General features: G+C 39.2%; 1 protein-coding gene across 3 annotated transcripts in view; it reads right to left on the reverse strand.

The window, feature by feature from the left end:
- Positions 1–25,035, reverse strand: part of LOC127454688 (forkhead box protein N3-like) — a 122,261-nt gene extending 97,226 nt beyond the window's left edge. The window contains exon 1 of one of the 3 annotated variants that reach the window (XM_051722058.1): positions 24,848–25,035. The gene's annotated coding sequence lies outside the window, so the exon portion shown is untranslated. Of the gene's footprint in view, positions 1–24,175; positions 24,356–24,728; positions 24,757–24,847 lie in introns of those variants that run through there. The other 2 variants (XM_051722061.1, XM_051722060.1) reach the window with 2 other exon arrangements.
- Positions 25,036–26,110: the final 1,075 nt, after the last annotated feature.

Consider the following 26,110-nt stretch of genomic DNA (forward strand, 5'->3'; position numbering starts at 1 on the left):
TGATCCGGAAAACTATTATGCGATCTGGAAAACCTATAGTGTAACATCAATAACTTTTTTGTTTACTATATATCCAAATAACCATACAGCCAACTCAAGAACGCTACTTCTATGTTCTTGATAAGATGAGGGGTATTTGCTGAACCTAAAGTGCTGCAAAGAATCACTGAAGAATCCTTCTTTCCAAGAGTATATGTGCTGGTGGGACAAAGGTTTAGACATTTCTTCCTGTTCACTCAGCCTGCTCTAACAGGCTCCTAATAAAGGTGAACCTCACGGGAACTCTTCAGTTGTAGTTTCCCGTTCTTTCTTTCTTTTTCCTCAATCCCACAAGGAGTAAGGTATCAGAATATGTCTGCTTTAAGTTTAATGGCCATGTTAAATGGGCAAAAACGCAGCGCATTTCATTAGTAAAAAAGCAGTTGAGATGCCAGTGCCGATCAGCACAATAACACGTAACTATGCAATTAACGGTGTTACAAACGGGTGGGGTCTCTGGGGCACTCGGAATATTATAATTGTTCCAGTCTGACTGCCTCTGGCAGCATGCAGTGGGAGCACTTATTACCAGACCAAGAAACAGGCAGAGAGAGAGAGGGAAAGAGAGGACACGACAGCAGCTGTACAACTGCCTTCCTGCCTACAGCTCACATGGAAGCAACTCTGCACGCCACACAAATAGCACTCTGAACAGGACACTCAACTTGCAATTGATACATTGATTTATAATTGCTACAGTTTCAATTACTACAACTGAATTTCTATTCAAATTGATTCAAAAGAGTTTGATGTTATGTTGCTTTGTTAAAAGCACAACACTAATACAAATAATACTTATTACACATCTCTCTGTTATGCTTGATTCTGATTGGTCACACATGCCATCCAACGGTCTGATATTTCTAAATAATGACCACACATCCTGGGATAAACTGATATCAGACCGGTCATTTGGGTATTGCTGGTTTTCTTTTCTACTTCTCAAATCACTCTGCGATCTTTGCAATTAAGATAATAAAATAATTTAAACTCAAATCGATATTTCCACTTGTTTGTCCATTTATTTATTTACTTAGGAAACAGTTTTGTAACAACACATGATAATGAGCAGTCAGACAGTAATTTTCACAATAAAAACACCAACAATGGAATTCAGTGTTTTCAGCGGCTCAAGGTTCGAAGTGTTGTGCATTCAGCAGTTACAGAAATACTCAAACCAGTCGGTCTGGCACCAACAAGCATGCCACAGTCTAAATCACTGAGATTAAATTTTTTCCCCCATTCTGATGGTTGATGTTAACATTAGCTGAAGCTCCTGACCCGTATCTGAATGATTGGCTGATTAGATAATCACATGAATAAGTGTACAGGTGTTCCTAATAAAGTACTCAGTAAGTATACTGTATATATATATTTTTTAAACTATTATCATATGCTTCTTATATGCTTCGTATGTACCAAATGCTATACTGAGTGATGCTTTTTGCTGGGTTAGACGACATCATGATGGCTTGTAATGTAAAACAATGAGATTTTTATAATGACAGAACTGGCTACATATATAAAGATACATCTAAATATCAGTTCCCAGTTTAAATGGGTTTTATCTTGTAAAACTAATATTTCAGTTCAGCTTGGTGTTTTTTTATTGTGGTGTGCATAAAATGAATGTAATGATGTTGAGAGATACCTCAAAAGCCTGTTTTATCATACCTGGGAGCGTGCCTATGATGCCTTAAAATGCCTTTTCCATAGGCAGCTCACTAGGTTTTGGAACAGAACAATAGACAGAAGGACAAATAGCCTCAGTGCAGAGACAATGTTCTTCATCCTCATTTACTACTCAGAGGGGAAGACAGCTTACAAAGCGCTTGTTCTTAAATGAAACTATATTCATCCCCAACCGCAAGCATTTCAGCATGCATTCCTTTTGATCTACAACTCCAATGTCTTCCAGGAGTCAATAAAAGGTATACACCAGCTCCTTTACAAACACTGCAGATATATATTAGAGAGGTCTTACTGATTCAAAGCACAGCCATAAACACAATGGCAGGCCTAGCTCAGCGATAAGCCTCCCTCAGTGGAGACTGATGTTATCAGAGCTAGCACTGGACTGAGAGGAGAAGCAAGGTGATGCTGAAGTCCTCCGAGGCAGAACGAGAGAGGGACCATCCACTCAGTATATCACAGTTCAGTGCAGGACACGACTGTTACTCTCTCTCTCTCTCCCAATACAAACATCACAAACCAAGGCCAGTGAAGCAGATTCACGACTTTCCGCAGAAATCCTACTAGATGAGGTTGTAAAGCAGTCTTAATCTTTAATCACTAAGGACAGATCACAAACGTTCATTCACGCACTGATGATAATACCGTTCCCTGTACCTCGTGATCCACCTCTAATCACCCAGCTTCCCCCTCTACAATGACAAACAGGGATAACATACACACATAATTCTGTTGGAACGCATGCATAATATACACTGACACCGTGTCCTAACCAGGTTCAATGCGACAAGTTTCAAGTGACAAACAATTGCCCCTTCTATGCCCCACCTTTAAAGTATAACGCACCACTCCTATCTTAGCAAATGTTACCATCTGCAGTTTTCATCTGAAAAGTGTTTGTTTTTTCTCAAGAGAGTCAATGGGAGTCATGCATGTTTGACTAGTTTTAAGTGGAACTTTATTGAAATTATCCAAAAATATAAAAAAACAAAACAAAAACAAAAAAAACATATTTGTTGGGTCACCTATAAATAGTACATAGTATCTATTTAAAAAAAAAAAAAGTCTGATAAATATGGTTTGCAATGTTACTCTTTATTTCAGCCCATGTAAGAATAATATCCATTCAGTTTATGAGAATATTTAGCCATTAACTCTGCTGTCAACACACTTGCCTAATACCCTCAAAAACTACACCCATATTCACCCACAAGCTTGTGTCAGCAAGATTCAGTGACATATATAAACATCTAAATACACTATTGACAGTTCACATCCACAAATACCTACATAAACAAATACACACATACACACTTATGTCAGCATGCTTGCAAGATATTCAAAAATACCTATACAAACACACTTATACATTTGCATCAGCATGATTGCATTTTAATCACCATTACCTACACCAGGGGTTCTCAATGGGGGTGTTCAAAGGATGCCAGGGGGCACTGAGAGCAAATTAGTAGAGAGGGGGGCATTAGGTTACAAATGGGGGGCATTTATCAGTCACAATAATCAAATCTGTCGTCAAATTCCTCTTTGCATGAAAATGTTTATCTCGGCTTGGAGTATATCAGTTGGTACGCATTTGTACCGCGGTTCATCTGATTTTGAAATCTAGCGACGCATCTGAAGTATCTGGTTTAGCAGCGTCAAATACACAGGCTGAGGCACAACCTCGGCTAATGCACCTGTATGGCTCTGTAGATGGATACGGCTCAATGGACAGGGCAGCACGAGAGCAAAGCTCTTATAGCTTGAGCTCTTAAACTCGCAGCTTTGCGAGAATCAGTGAGAACTAAGGCGCAAGATGTGGAAACCATTTGAATCCAGCACTGAATTCTACATCACCACCCTTGAATTTACTACAGTAACACTAACTGTACTTTAGGCAGAAATAGACTGATAATAAATATTATCATATCACTACTTCAGCTCTATTAAATTTGTCATAGGCTACTGTGACAAGGAGGAGGGTGTGGCCGGGCCGAGCAGTCAACATAAACTTTTAATGGTATAAAGAAACTGAAACACACAGACACACGGACACACAGTGGCCGCATGTGCCCCTCCTGGCTGATTAGGACAATTCAGGGTTGGGCGTGCGTCCTCACTGCCCAGACACACCCTCCTCCTCGTCACTGCTACGTTAAGGGAGTGAGAGGATATAATACATTTTTGTTACAACTTATAAATATTTATATTTTTATTTATTGTTTTTACATGTATTTAGAGTAGGACTACTGTTAATAATTCCAAAAATGCCATAGTTTGTTTTATAGAAATCATGTTACATCTAACCATGGTAGTGAAGAAGATCCATGCTTCAATGTGTTTACTATGGTCTTGTTACAAATACCACTCTTAAAACTATAAAAAAAATAAAAATAAATAATGAATATATTAATTTTCAAAAAGGCAAATGTAAAATATATGAACAATATCACTTTTATTATTAGTTTCTGTGTTCGCATTTTCATTTTATAGGCCCCAGATATAGCCCTCCATCTGCTTGAATTCAAGAAATGCAAGGTTTGGTCTCACAATCATGATGCTTAAGCCTGCTGAATTTATTAACAAAACTTTAAAATTATGCAATGCATCGAAGTTGCATCAAGCATATTAAGCAAATAACACAAATACTGAGTTTTGTGGGGGTTTTTTTGTTTGTTTTTTTTGTACAAAGTCTCCGCGTTCAAATTATGTGTAAATTATAGGGGCGGCTGGGGTAAGGGAATAAAGTAGGGGGGCGTTCATCAAAATAAGTTTGAGAACCACTGATCTACACAAACACATGTAAACATATACAGTTAGCAAATACCCACACACACTTAGTCTGCATGACTGTCCACTCAAATAACAACACAAAGAAACACATTTGTATTTCTCTATTTCTCTCACTCACAGCCACATGCACACACACCTCGAGCGGAATATGTCCCAGAAGTCAAGCGTGGTCAGTGAGATAAGGTATCATTCATCATCATGGCAGGCAGTGCTCCTGAATTAAGCTCAGGGTACAGTTATAACCAGAGGAGGAGGCTCCATATCAGCACTAAACAAAGGCATCTCAGTAATGGCAGGGTTATTGGGAGCATGTGAGAGATTCTTAAGCTCTCCTATTCATCTGACATGCTCTCCTTTCAAACATGATCACTCCGCATTCATTCACATTTCATATAATACAAGATCTATTGTGTTGTAAAGCAGCCTTAATACAGAGGTCATTTGTGTGTGCATTTGAGATGCGTGTTTAAGTGCCTGTATACTTGATTTTTCTATGCTAATAAAAGCCAAATTTATGAAAATGTGCTCTCTAATATAGTAAAATGGCTTTTAAGAATTGTGAGGACTGGAATTACAAGTTAAAAAGGTTCATAAAAGAGCCAAATGTTTTATTTAAAATGGACAAATGCTAAAATGTATTTTTAAGCGGTAGGGTTACATTTAAAGAAAACATGAAACAGCATTTGTAACTCATTAAACTTCTGTAATGCAACATACTTCGCAGTAAAACAGGATATTAAGCAGGAAATAACATGGGGTGAGACTTGATTTCAGTTAATGGGATTCGATTGGATCATATAAAGTAGGCTATGATATTATTAGATACTAATACTTTCCTTGGTTAAATTAGCAAAAAATAAAAATGTTAGGCAGAACATTGGCCTCACTTCACCATTCACAGATGCAATTAAAGTGAATGAGGCTAACATTCTGCCTAACATCGCCTTTTGTGTTCTACAAGTCAAAACTCATACCACTTTGAAACAACATGAGGGTGAGTAAATGATGACAAAATGTTTATTTTTTGGTGAACTTCACCTTTAAGAAAAATGAAGGTCAATGGGAGGTCATCACAAGTACCCATTTCTGTAGGTGTTCAGCGTTCAGGCAGTGCTGCATGTGAACTGATCTTAGAAAAGCATCATTCCTCAACTGTAAAGGATGGAGCCTTTAATGTGGTGAGTAAAACAGCTGCTCTCTGCACCACTAAATTTAGGCAGTCAAATCACACACGTACACATTCGCATAAACATGCACATGCACAAATACTCACACACCGGCAGTGCTGGCGCAGCATAATTACAATATTATTCATTGCATTTGATTTGCAGTTAAGGTTAAATGGTTGCAAATTATTTATTCCTCAATTAAACAGCACATGTTTAAAGGTGAACACCATTAAATTGTAAATACTTGTGTCAACAGTTTTTTTCCCTCAGATTTTAACAGTGTGGCATTATTAAATGGAAATTGTGCCCAATTGAAAATACAACTAAACCCAGCTGTCATTTGCAACAAATGACAGAAAACAGCATCTATATAGTAAAGAGACATGATACTGATGATTCAAAGCTCAATTAAAGGCCTATGACCACATATTCTCAGGGGCAATGAAATAAAGATGTTAATCTTAGCCATGTGTCTTAGGATATATTTGTTCAAACTGAGCATTACATTCTGCTTTCCATGCAGAAAAGACCTGCTTAGAGCAGCTGGTTTAGTACTGATTTATCTGGTGCACTAGCATAACCATGTTGTTTACTTTCAAAAATGCTGGTCAACTAAGGGTGACAAGCATCCAAAACCATCCATATTGCGCTCCGATTCTAACATCTTTAAAGGAATAGTTCATCCAAAAAATGAAAAGTCTCACATCATTTACTCACCTTTATGCCATCCCATATGTGTATGACTTTCTTTCTTCAGCAGAACACAAATGAAGTATTTTAGAAGCATTTCTCAGCTCTTTTGGTCCATACAATGCAAATGAATGGTTGCCAAAATTTTGACGCTCCAAAAATCACATAGGTCAGCGTAAAAATAATTCATAAGACTCCAGTGGTTAAATAAATGTCTTCAGAAGCATTTTGATAGGTGTGGGTGAGAAACAGATTAATATTTTAGTTAATTATTACTTTAAATTCTCCTCCCTGCTCAGTTAATCTCCACTTTAACTTTAACATTCTTCTTCTTGTGTTTTTGGTGATTCATATTCTTCATGCATACACCTCCTACTGGGCAGGGAGGAGCATTTCTAGCAAAAATGGACTTAAATATTTATCTGTTTCTCACCCACACCTATCATATCACTTCTGAAGACATAGATTTAACCACTGAAGTCATATGGATTACTTTTATGCTGACCTATGTGATTTTTGGAGCATCAAAATTTTGGCACACATTCACTTGCATTGTATGGACCTACAGAGCTGAAATATTCTTCTAAACATCTTAATTTGTGTTCTGCAGAAGAAAGAAAGTAATACACATCCGGGATGGCATGAGGGAGAGTAAATGATGAGAGAATTTTCATTTTTGGGTGAACTGTTCCTTTAAATGATCAGGTATCGGTCAGACGACATTGATCTAAATTCGATACTGTGTGTTGACCATAACGACAATGATAAACACACAGTATCGAATTTAGATCAATGTCATCTGACCGATACCTGTTAAAGTATTATTTAATTATCATTATTATATTATAATTTCCAATCATATTTATGTTGATTCGGTTTAAAAAAATAACTGTCTGAATAAAAAAGTGGACTGATTAACCCTAACCTTAATTATGACAAAATAATTAACAAAAAAGAGATTTGAATCCAGGTCCCGAGACAATTTTGGGGAAAAACAAAAATATTTATAGAAAAATAAATTGGGTAAAGAGAACTGGCTTGTTGTCCACTGAGGATTTTCACTGGATATACTGTTAATTCTGCTGCATAATCCAGACTTGTTTTATAAATTTTTGTTTTTCTCCTTTATAATGAAATAATCTGTAGTTAGAGATTTGTGTTTCTTTACACGTAAGAGTACCCCAAATCAGCTACACACAGTGAGGTATAGATATTCTAAGCTGATTAAGAAAAGTAACAACACTATCGGTGCATCTCTTCAACATATGATGGTCTTTTCCTCAAGGAATTAACAGATCTGTTCTTCAATAAAGTCTGAAAAATGAAGAGCTAATCAATCGGTTCATAGAGGTTCCAGATTTTTTTCATTACTGCTAAACTCCTTCATAAAACTTAAATGTTCCGGGAGAGAGACAGACACATAAGTAGGAAGGACAATAGGGTCCGCAGCATGTGCCCATTCCCCAGGGTCCCCACTGTGTTCTATTTCTAGCACAGCAACCAAGAATACTTCTCGTACCTGAGCAGGAGTTAGATACAGGAAATCAGAATATATACCTCCTCTTCTCACACAAATCAACGAGAGCCAGAATTTGATCACTAGCAGACACACACTTCCATAAAGGCTGCCTAATCTGAGGGAGTCAGGTGTTTATACCTCGCTTTAGCAAGAAAATGGGAGCGGTACGATCTGACACAGTTGCCTAGCAACGGCAAAGCTTGGGGTCTCAAGCTGATAGTCTAGGACCGACGCTAGTCTTGGATTTATCATCACTGATGACTTTTATTTGATCTAGACAGATTAACGGGACCTCCGAGGAGCGGAGGACACACATATGCGTATAACCCCCCCCCACTCCACACGCACTCAAAGACATGCACGCATAAACAGCAGCCATGGATAACAGATGAAGATGTCGTCACTGGAAAGAGAAGACAGGTCAACTAATGTGGGATACCTTTTTTTTTAACAGGCTAAGGGCTTGCTTGTGATCTTATGCAGTTGGCAGTCGTACAGGCAAGTATGGCTGATTATGAGGAGATGAGATCTCTGGTTTTGGCATGGTGTGATGAGCTATTGGGAGACTAATTGCAGAGTGTAATCTGCTCTGATTAGCGGGAGACAAGCGGGCAGGTGTGCGCACACACACATATCGGCTCAGTCCGACGCAGCTGCAGCCTGACCGTATGCTAGATAAACAAAAGACAAGAGGCCAAGGCCATGATAAAACACATACACAATCTCTGTCACTATGTGCTGCTAATTAACCACCAATTAACCACCAACACACCTATCACACTTAACTGCCTGCCATATGTTAAAATCCAGATGAGTTTTCATCTCAGCAACCTTTCCAGGAGTGTAATTCACATCCAATTCGAAAGCTACAGTGACAAAGTATTTAGAAGCGTGTGCACGACTAAGGCAGAGCATACATCTTGTTTAGATTTCTGTAGCATTGTCCTGGGCGAAGCGAAGGTGCAGGAAAACACATGCTGTGCTTGAGTCAGCAGGATTGGGGGCTGGCGCATTAAGTTATCACGCCTCGCTATCCCTGCCCACAGCTGACACAGGCAATTAGAGCTGAGGTTAATATCACGCAGGACCATGGACCAAAAACTGCAAATCTCCCAATCCCATCACTCCAAATAAGGAACATCAGATATTCGAAGAATAAGTGCTGGGGCAGCACAGTGAGCACACAGAACAGGCGGAGGCGAACATTCTGCAGTCAGTCCACCATCATGGTAACCCTGAGCTAAAACGTTTTTTTTTTTTTTTTTTTTTTTTTTTACACAGCTACAAAATCAAGTGTCTTAAATGTTCCAGGTTCAATACAAGTTAAGCTTAATCAACAGCATATGTGGCATAATGCTGATTACCACAAAAAAAATAATTTGCCACAAAGAATGACTCATCCCTCATTTATAAAAATACAAAAAATATAATGGATACATTGGAAGCACGTACAATGGAAGTGATGGGTGCCATTCCATAAACATTAAAATACACACTGTTTTATAAGTATGGCCACAAGATATAAACATTATACATTTTAGTGTATTAAAATTAGGGATTTACTTTTAGCATTTACCAGATTACAGGGTTTACCAGCATTACATCGTCATGAAAATAAAGTTATATTAAATATAACTTTGCACAGATAAGGTAAGCAAATTTATGATACTAAAATCTTGTTAACACTTATAATGTTACAGTATCTATTTTAATGTTTATGGATTGGCCTCCTTTCACTTCCATTGTAAGTGCCTTACGAAAACTGAGATTTTTGCTTTCTTTAAAAAAAAATAAAGAATGGTCAAGTCTTAATTAATGTAGTAATCAACATTATGCTACAAATGCTGTCGACTGATCTTAATCTTAACCTGCTAGTCCAGGATCCACGGGAAACTGAGAACAAGGTGAAGGGTATAAACCGAAAGAAGACGCAACACCGATGTTTACTGTGCTCTGGTTCACTTGATCTCTGTGTCAGATGACAATTTATACATGTCGTTCCATTACCACGCCATAAATTGTTCCCAGTGAAATGCTGCCCTGCTAATCAGCTCCCTCACAAACAGAATTAGATTTCCAATTGAATTTGTTTCGGCCTGGAAAAACATGACAAATCGCCAGGACAATGTAGCCTGGTGGCAGTGGGAGGCCAGTTATCTTTTGATAACCGAGTTAAAACAATACAAAGCACAAGGGACCGTGTTCGTGTAGAGCTCTGGCGTGGAAAGTGTTTGCAGAGAGGGAACAAATCCACATTCCAAACAGACACTAGTTGGTCAGAGGTTTGTCTCTTCACCATTGCTTTATATTTTCCCTTTGGTGTGTGTTGTCGAGGCATCAGAAGACCTGTGGCTCTTTCACTTATCTTCCGCAAACACTGGCGGAGACTGACTGTCACAAGCCCAAAAGTTTGTTCTAGTTGATAATGTCACGGCAACACACAGAACGGCTAAACTGCACTCCAGCAGGGATGGTGGCAAAAATACTGTACTAACAGCACATTCAAAGAGAGAATGACTTCAGTTACGTTTTTAAGTTGCAAGCAAAAAGATAAAGAGCACATTTGGTGTTGGACAGATGTTAGGCAGAATTGTCAACCTTGGTCACCATTCATTTTGCATCTTTTTTCAATACCGTGAAAATGAATGGTGACTTAGGCTAACATTCTGCTTAACATCTACTTTTGTGTTCCAACTAAGAAAGTCAAATAGGTTTATAAAAAACTTAAAGGTGAGCAAATGATGAAAGAATTTTCAATTTAGGTGAACTATCCCTTTAAGTTATATCTACAAGAACTACACCCTAACGTGTGTGATTCTGGAACTTGGGTTATATAATTATATATTATACTTTAGGATTTTACTGAGGAAAACTATGGTGTACAGTCTTATTTTGAGGTTAGACTATGGTAGGGGTGGGTGAAATGACCAAAATCATATATCCCAATATTAATAATTTTACATCACGATCAAGATATATTACGATATAGTAAAAAAAATTCTGGAAAAACAATACAAATTAGTTTATAATTTTAAATAGCCAAATTGTAATGTCTATTTTTTGGATAATCTTGGAACTTGACAAACACAGTCAAAGTAAAAAAACAACAATAAATAAAACTTGGTTTTAAAATCAACCATAATACTAAATGTCACATTATGCCACATTTCAGTCTGATATGTTGTTGACCAATATTATTATTATAAACTTTCCACAAGAAACTCAACAACTTCTCAAAGCAATGCAACAAAGAAAATACACAAGTAGAAAAATATCCAATGAAAATAAACTCTTAATGATTGAAGTCATCTATAGAGAATATCTAAATATTTTAGGGCAAACATGGCCAGTTTGTTTCCTAATATCTAATATCATTCAAATGTCATTTTAGTAAGGGTGATGATGTTTAGAGTTAAAACCCTATATTTTATATTTAACAGTGTTGTAGCTATTTTCTTCATCAGTCGTGGTTAGAATGTTGGTCTTTCTAGCTGTTTGAGATGTTTGCTCGTCCCCCATTAGTTGACCAGCATTTTTGATAGCTTCCATTGCGAAAAAAAAAAAAAAAAGAAACGCAGTAGAATTTAAATGGGCCATGTACATTTTGTGGTCTATGCCACAAATTTGAGTGCCGCAATTGATTCTGCTCTGCGCTTTTCTGTCTGTGGGGCAAAAATATCAGGAAGCCAGCTAGACTCATGCGCACACCACATGAAACACAGATGCGTGTCTTATGAAGTGCAGAATGCAAGATGAGTGTCATTGAAAAACCTGTCCAAGTCTCTTCAATTATCTTGTCTCGCGTGAAGCCCTCCCACTTATAGATACTCACACGTCACGCACATGGATATTTACGTATCGCAATATACAGAATATAGAACAATCTCTATTGATTGACACTTTATATTGTCATATCACCCAGCCATAGACTATGGTTTAGCATTAATAAATGCTCCTCCAAACATTTAATTCTGGCATTATCACAATGAAAACCCTAATTCCAAATGAGAATCTGTCTGCATGCAAGATGAAGCACATTTCTTGAAGAGCTGCAGTAGAGATCTTTAGAGAAAAGCTGTCTAGGGTCATTAGTAAGGTTTCAAAGTCATTCTGCCCTCTGACAGAGATTGTTTGACATGTGCTGCCAAAGCTTGACGCAGGAGAGAGAAATGATACAGTTTTGATTAGATCATCCACCTTAGGGAAGGTGCTGATGCAAAGAAATTCTGAAAGAGAATAGGACGAGGAGGAAAAGGGGAAAAAAGAAAGAAAAACAGGAAGAGCAAATTAAGAAAGCTGTCAACCGAGTAACGTTTGTTCCCTCACATTGCACTGTCCCTCCTCTGGTGCGGTCTGGTATGTTACTCCCCAACAGAAACGTCTCAATGCTAAGTGTCAGTCACCAAGCCCCTGTCCTTGTGCCATTCTCACAACTGTCAGATTCTGCGAAGATCTGACATGCTGTGTTACTACCACATCAAACAAAAAATAAAAAAAATTGTACAAATAAATACTGACGTTTAAGAACTGTAACAAGTAAAGGATGGGCAAGGAGGAGGCAGGAACCGGCTGAGCAGTCAATGAAACTTTAATGACATAACTGAACTTAAAATATAAAACAAACAAACACACACAGCGCGGCCGCGTGTCTCTCTCTCTTTCTAACTGGTGCTCCCGTCTCGTCTCTATGCCCCTCCCTGCTGATTATGACAATTCAGCGCAGGGCGTGCGTCATCATGGCCCGGCCATGCCCTCCTCCTCGTCACAAGAACATAAACCGCTCTTGTGGAACCCACCAAACCGATAATCGCACTTGTTACACTGAAGACAAAGGAGGATTGGCTAATCGGTGCGGGAATGGCTCCCAGAGCACTTTAAGTCCTCTCCCAATCAAGACCTGATCCTCGTCTGGCATTTCATTAAATTCAAACAAGCGTTACAATGTGATGGCTCACATGAAAATGCGGTAATTCGAGGGGTTAGGCTCATCAGTGCTGGCCCCTTCTCGGTGTCATTAATGAGGGTCATTAGGCCAGGCTCAGGGCTTCCACCAGTCACTAACACTTGTACAACTCCTCTTCATCTGATAAGCTTGTTCATAAAGGCTGAGGAGCCAGGATGCCGCTTTAGAAACGGTCCCCCCTTTCCAGGCTAAATGAACAGTTATTGAGTGAAAACAGGTCAAGTGGACTGGGGGCACTACGCTAAGTAAAGCTTAAGAGAAAAGTGTTATAGTGGAGAAGAGCAGAGAGCATTAGCATGAAAGCAGAGGCGGAAGGGCTGTTGCTCTGTGTCTATGGGAAGTGGTGGCAGCAGCGAACCAAGTGATTTGCATATTAAAAGGAGCAAATGCAGCGCAGCTTTGAGGGAGCCACCAGCAAGAATTTGCACTTTCTAAATAAATAAAGATGGCTGACAAAACTCCTCAACGTTCGGTGTGATAAAACTCAACTCTTCGAGCTTTTACTTGCGTAGTAAATCGATGCAGAGTCAGTGCCTGGATGTCAACAACTTTCTGGATGCGTTTTGTCACTGAGAGGAGTCTGTCATTCACTGAAGAAGCATTCTGCCTTGGGCTTGTGATTGGGCACAGGATGTGTGTGTGTCTGTGTTTGTGTAACAAAGAGAGAGAATGATACAAGCCAGAATGTGCAGTGAATGAAGCTGAGAGCCACCCCGCTGTACGAAAGCCCCTCAAAATACAGTTGTTTATATGCTCGACAGCAGGGCTGTGCTCTCCCTGACAGAACAAAAATGAAAGCAATATCAATGAAATATGACACTGATGATAGACCAGGAGAGGAAATGGAAATGACTTGATTCTCCCGAGTTTTCCGAATGAGATCCGGCCTACAAGGGTGTGTTCAAGCTGAACTCGGAGATGGTTTGCGCTTGTCAAGTTTCTCAAACAATCAGGGCATCAGCTCCACTGGGAGTTCTCTGAAATGAGCAGAAAACTCATCCGGTCTGTATGGAGAACATCACAGAGGTGCAGTACTGTTAATAAAGTGCCTCTAAAGGCTACAGTTGGATCCTTAAACCACTTACTTCTTACTATGTTAAAAACAATGTCAACTGTTCCGATCAACAATGTTCCTGTAACTCAACTCTACCTTGGTAAAGGCAACGTCAAGGTCATAGGTATAATTTCCAGGAAACATGCTTTTAAAAAGATGCACTGAAATGCACTGAAAATCCTAATTTATACAATAGAAGTATAGGGCTGGGAGATATATGGAATATTCAGAATATATATGCAATGATTTTGCTGATGATATAAAATTAAGCAATATCGTGAATATCGCAATTATTTAAAGCCCTTATTATTTGGCCATTAGTTTAATAAAATATATTAAGGTAAATACTACTTTTACTTACTATGTATTGTTGTCTTGGTGAATATAAATAAAAATGATTCAATATTCTTCTTTGGGGTCATTTAGTGAAAAACTGTGGAAATCTTCTTGCATTAAACATTTTCAATCGACTTGGCTACAATGGCTGTTTGGTTCCTCTGATAATAATAAATTAAACTTTTTAAGCTATTTCAGAGCAAATACGTAAATATTGAGATATACTATATGAATATTGTCAATAGGCTGAAAAATATAGAGATCTAATTTTTGTCACCATATCGCCTAGAACCAAAAGGAAGAAGTAAAATTAAAGTTCTGAACAAACTAAAGCATCCTAGGCAAACAAAGCATGCGTTTACACTATGCATGGCATAATTTTAAACATTTGTTTGTTGAGGAAAATGAATAATGTCATGTCCAAACCACACACCCCCACAATTAGTATTAACTAGTGGTCGACCAATATAACGCCGAGGCCCACTTTTTTAATTATCGGCATCGGCCGATAAATTTTCCTGTTTGGCCGATTTTTTTCTTGAGGGTGCTGAAAATTGCCTGCTTGCATGTGAAGTGACTGAGACATGTAGACAACCAGTCATGGTTCATTTTGTTGTTATGTGCAGCGTGTTACTACAATAATAGACCGGTGTGCAACACAGTTTCATTTAAACAGTCCACATATCAGAGCCGCAGCAGACATGTTTGAGCTCATAATATTAAAGTGCTCACCTGTTTCATTCTCCCTCTCTCTCCTCAACAGTTCCCTGTAACTTTTATCTGTCTTGTCAAATGATAAATAGGCAAATATCGATAATACTAATATCATATATACCGTCTGCTAATCTGCATATATCTCATTCAAACAGATGTAATAAACCAACCTCAAAACTTGAGCAGATCCAGCATCCTGTGGAGCGCTCATTTATTTACCTCTAAAGCACATTTTCTATCAGCCTCTCCTCAGCATTTCCCTGTCACTTTTAACTTTATTTTCTAATGATAAAAGGCAAATATCAATAAAACTTCTATTATATACCATTTGCAAATATGAAGATATCTCGTTTAAATATCTAAATATATTATATTTAAATATAATTCATGAACTTCACTAAAATCCAGCGTTTTCTTCCCGCTCATCTAATATCTTCCTCTGAAGCGCGTATTCTATCAGCCAGAATCAAAACTTCAGGATCAGGATCAAAAGTTCCTCTGATTCACAAATCATGATGGTCAGTGGTCACAATCAAGCAGGCGATCCAGGCTGTTTAAACTGTCAGGAGATTGCTGCTGCTCGCTGGATCTGCACGAGCGCGTGAGTGCAACCGAAGTCTTTCTAGCAAGTCAGTCCACTGTCGGCCATGTTTGGAATGCTCTCAGGAGGCTATTTCCAGTCAAGACTGTGCAGCTCCTATCTGCTTGAAAGAGGAAAGACCAAAATCTCCAAAACGGTTGGTCAAGTAAAATCTGACAACACCGAAATGGCCCGTCTCTGCTAAATAGTCTCTGGTGCAACTTCAAGGTAAAAGCGCTTCACGTGTTCTATAAGTATATGTCTTATTCACTATGCTGCGTATCTACAATTGGTTTGATTCTGTATTTTTTGAGTAAATGCGATTGCTAACGTGGACATGGCATCCATGGTTGCTGGACTACTGTGTGTACTATTATTTCCTTCTTCCTAATATATTAACAATTTCTTCATGTGCAAATAAATTACTAAAATTTAATGACTAAACAGAAATCAGAAGAAACTGCTATCTACTATTTAAAACACTATACTATTTTATTAATATTATACCAAGTTTTGTGAAATTGAGTAAATATATTGCTAAATAAGAGTTATTGTTTTAAGTAATTTTATGTTTATATTACTTACTATATTACATTGTGTGATATTATTTATACTTAGCTACTAAATTAAAAGAAGCCTGTTTGCCCAGTAAATATAAATTAGCCTTAAGTCACTTTGTATAAATGCGGCTGCCAAATGCGTAAAAGGTAAATGATCTTAATTACACATTTTCTTTGAAAGCTGCCTCCTACATGACCTAGGGTAACTGCATCACATGTTATGTGAGATTGTATGTGTGTCCCTGTGTCCTTGGGCAGTTGTCCCTTAGTGTCAGCGGGAACAGAACGTGTCCACTGTGCAGCCTGAGTTCTAAATGCCCTTGATGGTTGCAGAATAGAGGACAATAGGATCAGTCTGAACAATGCAAGCCCTCTTAATAACACTGATCCACTAGAATCAAGACCGTCTCCACTATCACTACACCACACACACAGAACTACCAGTGCCTCAAGGTAGAGGCAAGAGCTGTACTTTCTCCTCATTCGAAACTAGGGAACTGGCTGGCAATAAAAAATAAAAAAAAATCATTAATCTGATCATTTACAAAGTAACAGTACACCTCTCCTTAATAAGAGAATATTCTGAGGTCAATAAGGGTACGATTACCGTGTGTTATCGGTATCTACCAAAATTTTAAAACACATTGTGTCGAATGGCTTTGGAAATAAGATTAAGCCAAATCAAAGAGCATCAGCAGTCAGTGAGTATTTTGTGGCCTGATCCTCTATTCTTCCTCCCTGTCTTCAAATCGTACCTGTTGCATGGGCCTTTTGACCCAGGTGTGAACTTAAATGTCAATGCAACCCTAGAGTCTGTTATTATTTGATCGGCAGTGGTCGGCTGGTGCTATAATTCCAGTGCATTCGAGAGCCAGACGAGCACTCACGCTGGATATGAGTGGATGGTCATTTCAGCATCGGCTACACTTCTCATTTTTCTCTGCAGGAAGCCCAAATGTTTCCTTTAAATTTATAGTTATTTTTTCCCTCTTGTGCTACGATTGAGCCTGAAAAACAAGGAGCAATGACAAAAGAGGGAGCATAATTGTCAGATTGAGGGGAGCGATAAAAAAAAATGGCAGTCTGTTTGATTCAAGAAGATAAAGTTAATTGTGGATTAAAATAAAACAAGAGGTATGATATTCGCAACATGTCTGTGCAGCTCTTCCTCTTTCAGTCAGAGCTCGACAACCCACCACAAAGCCGTAAATGTCTTTCCCAGAGGTACTACAGACAAGTCTATCATTCATTAGGCTGGCACGATCAACACATGCATTCCAGACACTTAATCACTAGGATAGAGATAAAATAAAAAGCTTGAAGGTCACCAGGGGAAAAGTGCAATAGAGGAGAGATAGCATGGAGGGCTGAAGATGTATGATCTCATTTTGATTGAGGATGTGACACCTTCAGTCACACGTGACAGAACACCCGATGAGATGCGTTTTGACTGGAGACCTTTATCACAGACTCGAACGGTTTGCCATGCAACGCATCACAAGGGAACAGCCCTGCAGTATTCAGCCGTATCGCAACTGAAAACATTTAACAGGAATAACTGAATCAACCCATTTCTGTATTCACTTTACGCTCTTGAAGTAGAGCGCTGAGTGAAACTCAGATTCCTCGCAATCATGCATATTTCCCATTCTTTCCCATCAGGTGTTTTTTTGCCTGTCTACTCCTCTTATGTTTTGACATATTTCTCTGCCTCGCCGTGCGCTCGCCTCTGATTTGCCGTGCTGTTTAATGTTCATGAGGGGCGGCGCAAACTCAATCCCTTGACAAGCCAGTGGCTGTTGTTACAAGAGCTCAGACAGACAAAGAAGACGAGTTGCACCACTGAGGAGCCCCACACTCCACTGCCTCAAAATAAAAAGAGCCTTTACCCCCTCTGCAGCCAACTTCACCTCTCAACTGTGACGGACAGACAGCACCCCGGTCTCGTCCCACAGCCTGGAGTGCTTAAATAATGCCAGCTCTCTGCATGCCCCGGTCCATACTGGGAAACTTCTGATGCCTAATCTTTCAAAATGCTAATGTGCCAAATGAGGGTGGGGAGGGTTGGGTTGGGGGGGGGTGGTTACAAGGGTATTCGAAGTCTTGAAGAAGGGCTTGCTGTGCCTTGACTGTAAACAGACACACGAAAACCCTACTCTAAGAGCAACTCTGACCGCACTGACAACCATATCAGAAATATAATAGTCACTTTCTAGCCAGGAATTTGTATGGCATTTGAATATGAAAGAATTCCAAAGGTGTGTCTGCTATATGGCAGGGCATACAGTTTCGTTCGTGGATATTGGATCTTTCAAGAGGCAAGATCACGGCTTTGTTCACACGCCATGATGACAACGGCAGTGCGCACCGACTGAGGAGAAATTATCAAGACAACATATAATGAATTTAACAAAGTTCAGAGCAAACAATTTCCCTCCCTTCTACAAACCTCCCGCCGAAGACTAAACAAGCGATCCATGACACATCCTCTTACTTTAAAGAAAACAAATGGCTGACACACTTCCTGCCAACCGGCCCTTTATTCAGATAACACAACACTCTCATCAACAGGAAGTCCTTTCACCGGCGGCTCTACCTCCCTTTTGCGCATCACAAAAACAGCTTCTCCCTCCTCAACACTGACAACTGTTTCCTACTGAAAAACAAAAACAGCTACAGTAAAACAAGCCTAAGCTGGTTAGCTGGTCTTAACTGGTCACCAAGCCTGGTCATGCTGGTCAACTGGCTGGTTTTAGAGGGGGTTTGGGCACTTTTTAGCTGGTCAGTATGGGAGACCATACTGGCCATCCAGCTTAAGCCTGGTTTATACTCGACGCAGCCGCTTGTTCACGAGGGTTCGTGCACACAAAGTGACATCATCATGGCATTCGCCTGGCCTCCACAAAGCTCTGTTTCGCATGGCTGTGCACATGCCAATTTTTTTTACTTTTCCTGTGGTCTGTACTTCAATCCCATTGGACAAATTCGAGGAAAGAGGCAGGGCAGATGTGCCTGTGTTTTTGAGTCAGAGAAAAACTACTGCAAATAATGTTAAAAGGACAATGTTTTCACAGCTAAATTACCTGTTGCAGCTCCTCAGTTGTTCTTGTTCAGAAAGACAAGTGAACCTATTTATCCACTACCCTTTGTATATTGAATAAAAAGGTCTAAACGACACACTAAAGTTTGGTTTCATTACAGCTCTTGCTTATTTTATATTGTGTAAAATATATATTTTTTACTTGTTTTAAATGTAATTGGAGTTGACTAATCTTGACTAGGCTATTAAATATAAAACACTAATATCTGTAAACAAAAGTGCTTGAGTTTAGCCACTGACTGAGAGTGTAAATAACCTTCTAATGGTCCTTAAGTGTTTTTGTTTTGTTCACCTCTTGCATATGAACAGCAAACATTAACTATTTTTTATAATACCTGGCTAGGTAAATGTAAAGTTTAGCAAAGCTCATCTTTGCGTCTTTTTCCTGCTGGATTAACTGATATTTTCTCTGCACTGCCGTCTATCATTTGGAGAACAGTGCAACTTAGGTGCACGTCAAGTATAAATGCCTTGAGCCACCGAGAGCTGTGCTCGCTAGACGTGGTGCCAGGCAAAAGTATAAACAAGGCTTTAACCAGTTGAGCACCAGCTTGGACCAGTTAAAGGGTTAATTCACCCATAAAAATTATGTCGTCATTTACTCGCACTCATATAATTTCAAACCTGTATGACTGATTTTCCCTGAGCACAAGAGGAGAAATTTTGAAGAATGTTGACGCTGCTCTTTTTTCAATAAAAGTGAATGGCCAGTGAGGCTTTCAGTCACTGTTATTCAGCCTAAAATCTCCTTTTATGTACCATGGAAGAAAGTCATATAAGTTTGGAACAGCATGAGGGTGAGTAAAATGACAGAATTTTCACTTTTGGGTTGGGATGCGCCGATGTATCTACAGCCGATATTTATTGGCCAATTATTGACCAACATTAAAACCATTATCATATCGGTCACAAGCATGAAAACACTGATATGGTTAATTTATTAATTAGCAGTATGGTAACATACTTTGTTAAAACTCTGGGAATTAAAACGCACAATCCAGAAATAATAATAGCCACAATGTCTTGAAGGGTTGGCAGAATATGTAATACTTGATTTGTATTCTTTTTTGTTCTCACATTAATGCTGAAAACCAGCATAAACGGACGTGACAGTTGTGAAAGCGGCACTTACCTTAAGGCTATATGATGAGGGAAACCATCCAAAATGCTTTAAAACCAGCAGACTTTGACTTCTGAAACACCAGTATGATTATCCATTAATGCTGCATAATTAATTGAAATAAGATTGAAGTCGCAATTTATCCTTGTGCAATTACTAAACCTTAAAAGGCTACGTTTTAAAATATAGGCAGTCTGAATTCAGCGCTATAGTCAGCACTGTGTGAGCAAGCAGCACCCTCTAGCGACTTGGACAGCATTATCCATTTTCTATTATAACACTAAACAGAGTTAAAAAGGGTGTTTTGTTCCTTTTGCTTAAAACGTTTTAACATCCATGATGTTGTTGACATTTGTGTGGAATTGCTCAACATATGCATAGTGCGAATTTGTAATGTTCTATCATATACAGTACATACATGTAACATGTGAGTTCTGTTGTTTTAAACACACACACACACACACACACACACACACACACAGTATATTTTAGAACTGTCAGAATTAACGCATTAACGTATGCGTTTAAAAAAGTTTAACATGCTAATTTTTCTTAATCGCGATTAACGAATTTACCATTAATACAGCATAAACCAGCATAAACACTTGTTGGAAGGGCAGAACCTTTGTAATGTGTCCGGCTGGAGTCATTACACTGATGGACACACCTCAAACAAATGCACACCAGAGCCCTTCTACCAAGTTGAGCCTACAAGTTTAGCATAACAGAGCGGTCCCCTAGACATTCTATTGCGGAAGGCTACTGTTGTAACATGCTAGTTGACCGTTACGCTCTCTCGTATGACAGAGCCACAGAGGTTGTTATCTTAGTAAATAAAAGAATCTCTGCACACACACACACACACACACACACACACACAACAGTGCTTCCATGATAAAATGATGGAGAAAAGACCTCTTAATGCGATTTGATGTACAAAACAAGCCGGACTTGTGACAGAAATCAAGTAAGGCGCATTTTAACTACTACAAAAGCATGTAAAGTTTTTACATCATCAAAACACAGAATGAGACATTTTTGTTTGCAAGCACTCTTCATGTCAATTTCAAAGCAGCACTGACGCCCTCATGCGAATCATGAATGCAGCTTCACTACTGCTGTAGGAACTTCCCGCTTAGACTTTGGGATATGTTTAATGTGAGTACATTTCTATCTCTATACTGTGGAAGGCTTTGTTTGAAAAATGTAAATAAAGCATTTTATTGTTAAATTTTGTTTTGTTTTCATTCCTTAGATGGAAATAAATGCATTTTGACAGGAAAATAAATATTTATAGTGTCAAATGTCAGCACTTTCAAAATCTGCGATTAATCAATTCGACAGCACTATTTTTTTTAAAAAAAAATTTATCTGTATCGGCCACAAATTTTCATATCGGAACATCCCTACTTTTTAGTGAACTATCCCTTTAAAGGAATGTTTCGGTTCACAAAAATAAAAATGATTTTAACAACAATTATATATATATATATATATAAAAGCCAAATTAGCAGCTACAGATAAGTAATTACATTCAAAGTGAATGGAGCTGGTTTTAAAAAAAAAAGGATAGCCACAAGATGTAAACATTATACAAGTTAACATGATTTTAGTATAAAATTTGTTTTTTTTAAAAAGCAGGGATTTACCAGCTTTATGTCGTCATAACAACAAAGTTGTAATAATGGATATAACTTTGCACAAATAAGGTTAAGCAATTTTATTACACTAAAATTATGTTAATCATGTAATGTATACTTTTATATAGTGTGTATTTTAATATTTATGGACTGGCCCCATTCACTTCCATTGTAAGTGGCTTACAAAACAATTTTGTGTGGTAATCATCATTATGCTATAAATGCTGTTTTTTGAGCTCAATTTCTATTGAACCCAGAACATTCCTTTAAGACCACCAAACCATCTTAAGCTGGTTTAAGATGCTTTTTTTTTTTTTCAGCAAGTAACAGAGTAAACCAGAAAAGACTAGAAAAAGAACCAAAATCCTTAGGTCTGCCTTATGAGTCACAGTGACTGAGGCAAAGACCTTCAAATGCTCTTGGTCTGAGAGGAAGCTTTTTAATAGCCTCCACAATACTCCTGAAATCAATTAACGTACAGCCAGTGGTATCAGCATTACACACAGGCACACAGCCTGCCATTACATCAGATCACACAAATAGCTCCTGCCAGGGTGGACGCAGCTTTGGCCAGACGAATGGTCAATGGTATGCAGCACCCAAGCACGGGAAGGGGGGCACATGCACACAAACACACACACACACACACACACACACACACACACACACACATGCCCTCTAGGCATGGGTCAATGCTTCAGATTTGTTAAAAGCCTCCAGCCCTTGTACTCTCACTTGTGAATAGACTCAGGAAGTTTATAAGAGCACATGAGCACTGTTTCAGAATTGCATTGACGTGCAAAGGAAAGTTTGTAAAAAGCAAAACTCACGTTAAGTGCAGAGTGCATTTGAAGAGCAGTGAGCGAGAAGAAAACCTGAGGCAACCTTCATAAGGCAGGGGTTGTACTGTTTGAGGAGCTGCTAATAGGAGAACTGGCAGAAGAGAGAGAGAGAGGGAGGGAGGGAGAGAGAGAGAAAGAGAGCAGACGCTTTCTGCAGGCTGCTGTGATGACATGCAGCCTTTTTTCCTTTTTTTTAGTAAGAGGGCTTATCTTTGTCTCTATGGTAACTGTGTCTCCGGGTGGTTATTAGAAACCCTGAACTTCCTGTGCATCTGTAGGTTCAGCCAATCACGCGTCATGTTTTCATAGGTGGAGATAGCTCGTGCTATAGGCAGCAAAGAGCGACCACACGAGGGGGCCATGGAAAAAAAAAGGTTGGGAGAAACTTACAGTCGATGGGGGAGAGAAGTGCAAACTTACTACATGGCACAACACACCAATTCACATAAAACAACAAAAACTGTCTAGAATAAATTATTTAATCCAACAAAATCCTATATAACTCCTACAGTAGCACTAATTTTTTCCAATTACCACACCAGTCTTTTTCCAAAGGGACATTGCCATTAAGGTATTTTAATAGATTTTTGGATGAAAATGGAAACTCTCCTGGAAAACACAAGCTCAGCATGTCAGATTCCAAGACAAAACTGCTATAGCACTGTGGTAAAAGATTCGCAGACAGACAACCGCTGAAAGCTCTGAGCTCAGCAAAATGCCTGAGTTACCAGAGACTGTGCTCAGGGGCGCATTAACGCACTGGCTTATACGGGCTGAAGCCCAGGGGCCTACAACTCCCATGGGGCCCAGCAGGAGGAACGTGTTTAAACACTTTCAGCGGGAGATGCGGTTGTTGACATGGTAACTGTGCGCAACAGTTAAAGGCGTCCGTGAAGTGCTTGTCCCCCCCACACCACACTCAACAACTTGAAGGGGGCCTCAGTGGACCAGCAAGCCCATGGGCCCAGAGGTACCTTAAAGCACCCCTGACTGTGCCGACACATTCATGCACTTTGGTTCAAAGGACGACTTAATGCTCATGAATGCAAATCAACAGAGAGAATGCAGGGTTATAGTTAAAATGCAAGAAGCAGACATGGACAGAAAACAGAGCATACATTTAGGGCAGGACTCACTTTCAGCTTTTGTGTCTAAGCTGCTCAAAGTTGCAATTTAGCACTATCAGATTACAATGAAAAAGCTTGATATTCCCAGCTCAGAGTGCAAGCAAGGGAATAAAGCTGCAACTAGACACGAAACAACAAAAGAAGCCTCCAAAAATAAGTAAGGATATGACAATTTGCCATTTTTCTTAAAGTGTTTATGCAAAGTATTCACTGAGCACACACATCTAAGCACTCAACTGCATAGTTTCCTAGTAGTCTCTTTGTCTCCTTGGCTTACGCGGTTGATATCTTTTGGAGCGATGTGGCTCACTTTTCCCTTCGTTCTCTCGTTCACTCTCCCACTGTTGCTGTGCAGGGATTTGTTTTCCACCCAGCAAGCACATTCAAACTCTCTGGCTTCTTTATTTAACACTGCATTTGTTGACAAGTCTCGGAGCAAAGTTCCTCTCGCAGAACCGCGGGTGCTGAACTTGAGAACATCAAACACAAACAATAACGCCCAGAACAGAGTGCCCTACCCCCTAAGGGTGAGATGTTACTTCGTCTACACTAAGAAAAACAGCAACTGCTCAAAAAGGAGAAAGGTTTAGCGAGAGAAAAGGAAGGTAAAGATCCCTGAGGCACACTCAGCAAGCAATCCTTCACACACAGGGACGGTCTAGACCTTTTTCCAGTATTGTTTACAACTGCTCATTCCTCAGTGACACAAGCATGCCCTCTTTCCTGTCTGTGCTGTCAAAATATTTCATCCGGTGTAAGTAGCACATGTCCCACATGTAACTAGACTCACCAGCCTGGAGCTCCCCAGAAGCGTCTATTCCCCTGGAACACTCCTGCACGCCGGCTGACTCCTGACAAAACAGAAACCCCCCCATAGATTACAGCAAGAATTAACGATCACACACAAACCTTTTAATCCAGATCGTCTTCCGATTGGCTGCCTCCGCATGAGCTCCAGATTTTTAAATCCGACTGGTTAATCCCTCCATTTCTCTCTGATTCAGTGTTTCAGCAGTGACCACAGTGGGCTCTAACATGCACTTTGCTTTTTTCTCTCCCTCCCTTGCTCTCTCTCTTTGCACACTGTTCTGAGACTGCTCACTGAGCTCTGGAACTAAGGGAGCCTGAGGAGGAGGGAAGTGCCTCACTAGGTCCTAGTGTCCCCAGTGTTAACCGAAAGAATGTCATTGTTCTGTGTGTAACCCTGGGCTACACTCTACAGACGGCTGTTAACTCCTGCACTGTGTCAGACTGAGTGTTGGGTTGTGTTGTGCCTCAACTGTAGATGGACGGAGATGGAGGGCTTTTGTTTTATATTCATTTCCTGGAGAAAAAAAAAAAAATGCAAGCAATAATTTAGGAATTGCTTTTAAAAAATAATAACTGAAAAGTCACAAAATATATGGGGTAGTATTTGTTTACTTTCAATGCCTGTTAATGCAGCATTACAAGAAAATGTCTGTATTGCAAAACAAACATATAATTTGACACATGATGAATTCACAGTATGCTCTTATTGTAAATAATAATGTGCAATCACATTGAATAAGTGAACATGAAATCAAAATTGACCCTATTTACTGTAACAAATGTTCCTGGTCTTGCTATGTACAATTCATTAGTGTGCATTATTCCAAAGAAAATACATTTTTGTCTTTATAATCATTGAAACAATATAATAAAAAACAACTTACCTTTTCAGCTGATGTCACCAAACCCTCAAATGGAGATGTTAGGCAGAGTGTTAATGCAAAGCTTGAATATGCGGTAATAGGGCTGGACAATATGATGATATATAATGTGGCGATGATATAGAGTGTCAATCGACAGAGATTTTGCTATATCGTGTATATCGCGTTAGGTAAATATTCATGTGCAGAGCTTGGACATATCTATCAGTGGGCAGGGCATCATGTGAGACTGAAAGATTTGAAGAAACATGGACAGGGTTTTTATGGCATTAAAACATTTTCGGCTGCCACCAAAGCAAATTCAATGACATTCATGTCACGCTTAATATGCTTCTCATCTGACATGCTCATCTGTGTTTCATGTGCGTGTCACGTGCGCTATCTCTGGAGCACACAAGTGCACGCAAGTCCAGGAGAGCGCAGAGTGGGGTCACTCGTGCTACTCAATTTTTGACCCAGCAAAACCCCTGAAAAAACATCT

The sequence above is a fragment of the Myxocyprinus asiaticus genome, chromosome 17, assembly GCF_019703515.2.
Source record: "Myxocyprinus asiaticus isolate MX2 ecotype Aquarium Trade chromosome 17, UBuf_Myxa_2, whole genome shotgun sequence".
Taxonomy (NCBI): domain Eukaryota; kingdom Metazoa; phylum Chordata; class Actinopteri; order Cypriniformes; family Catostomidae; genus Myxocyprinus; species Myxocyprinus asiaticus.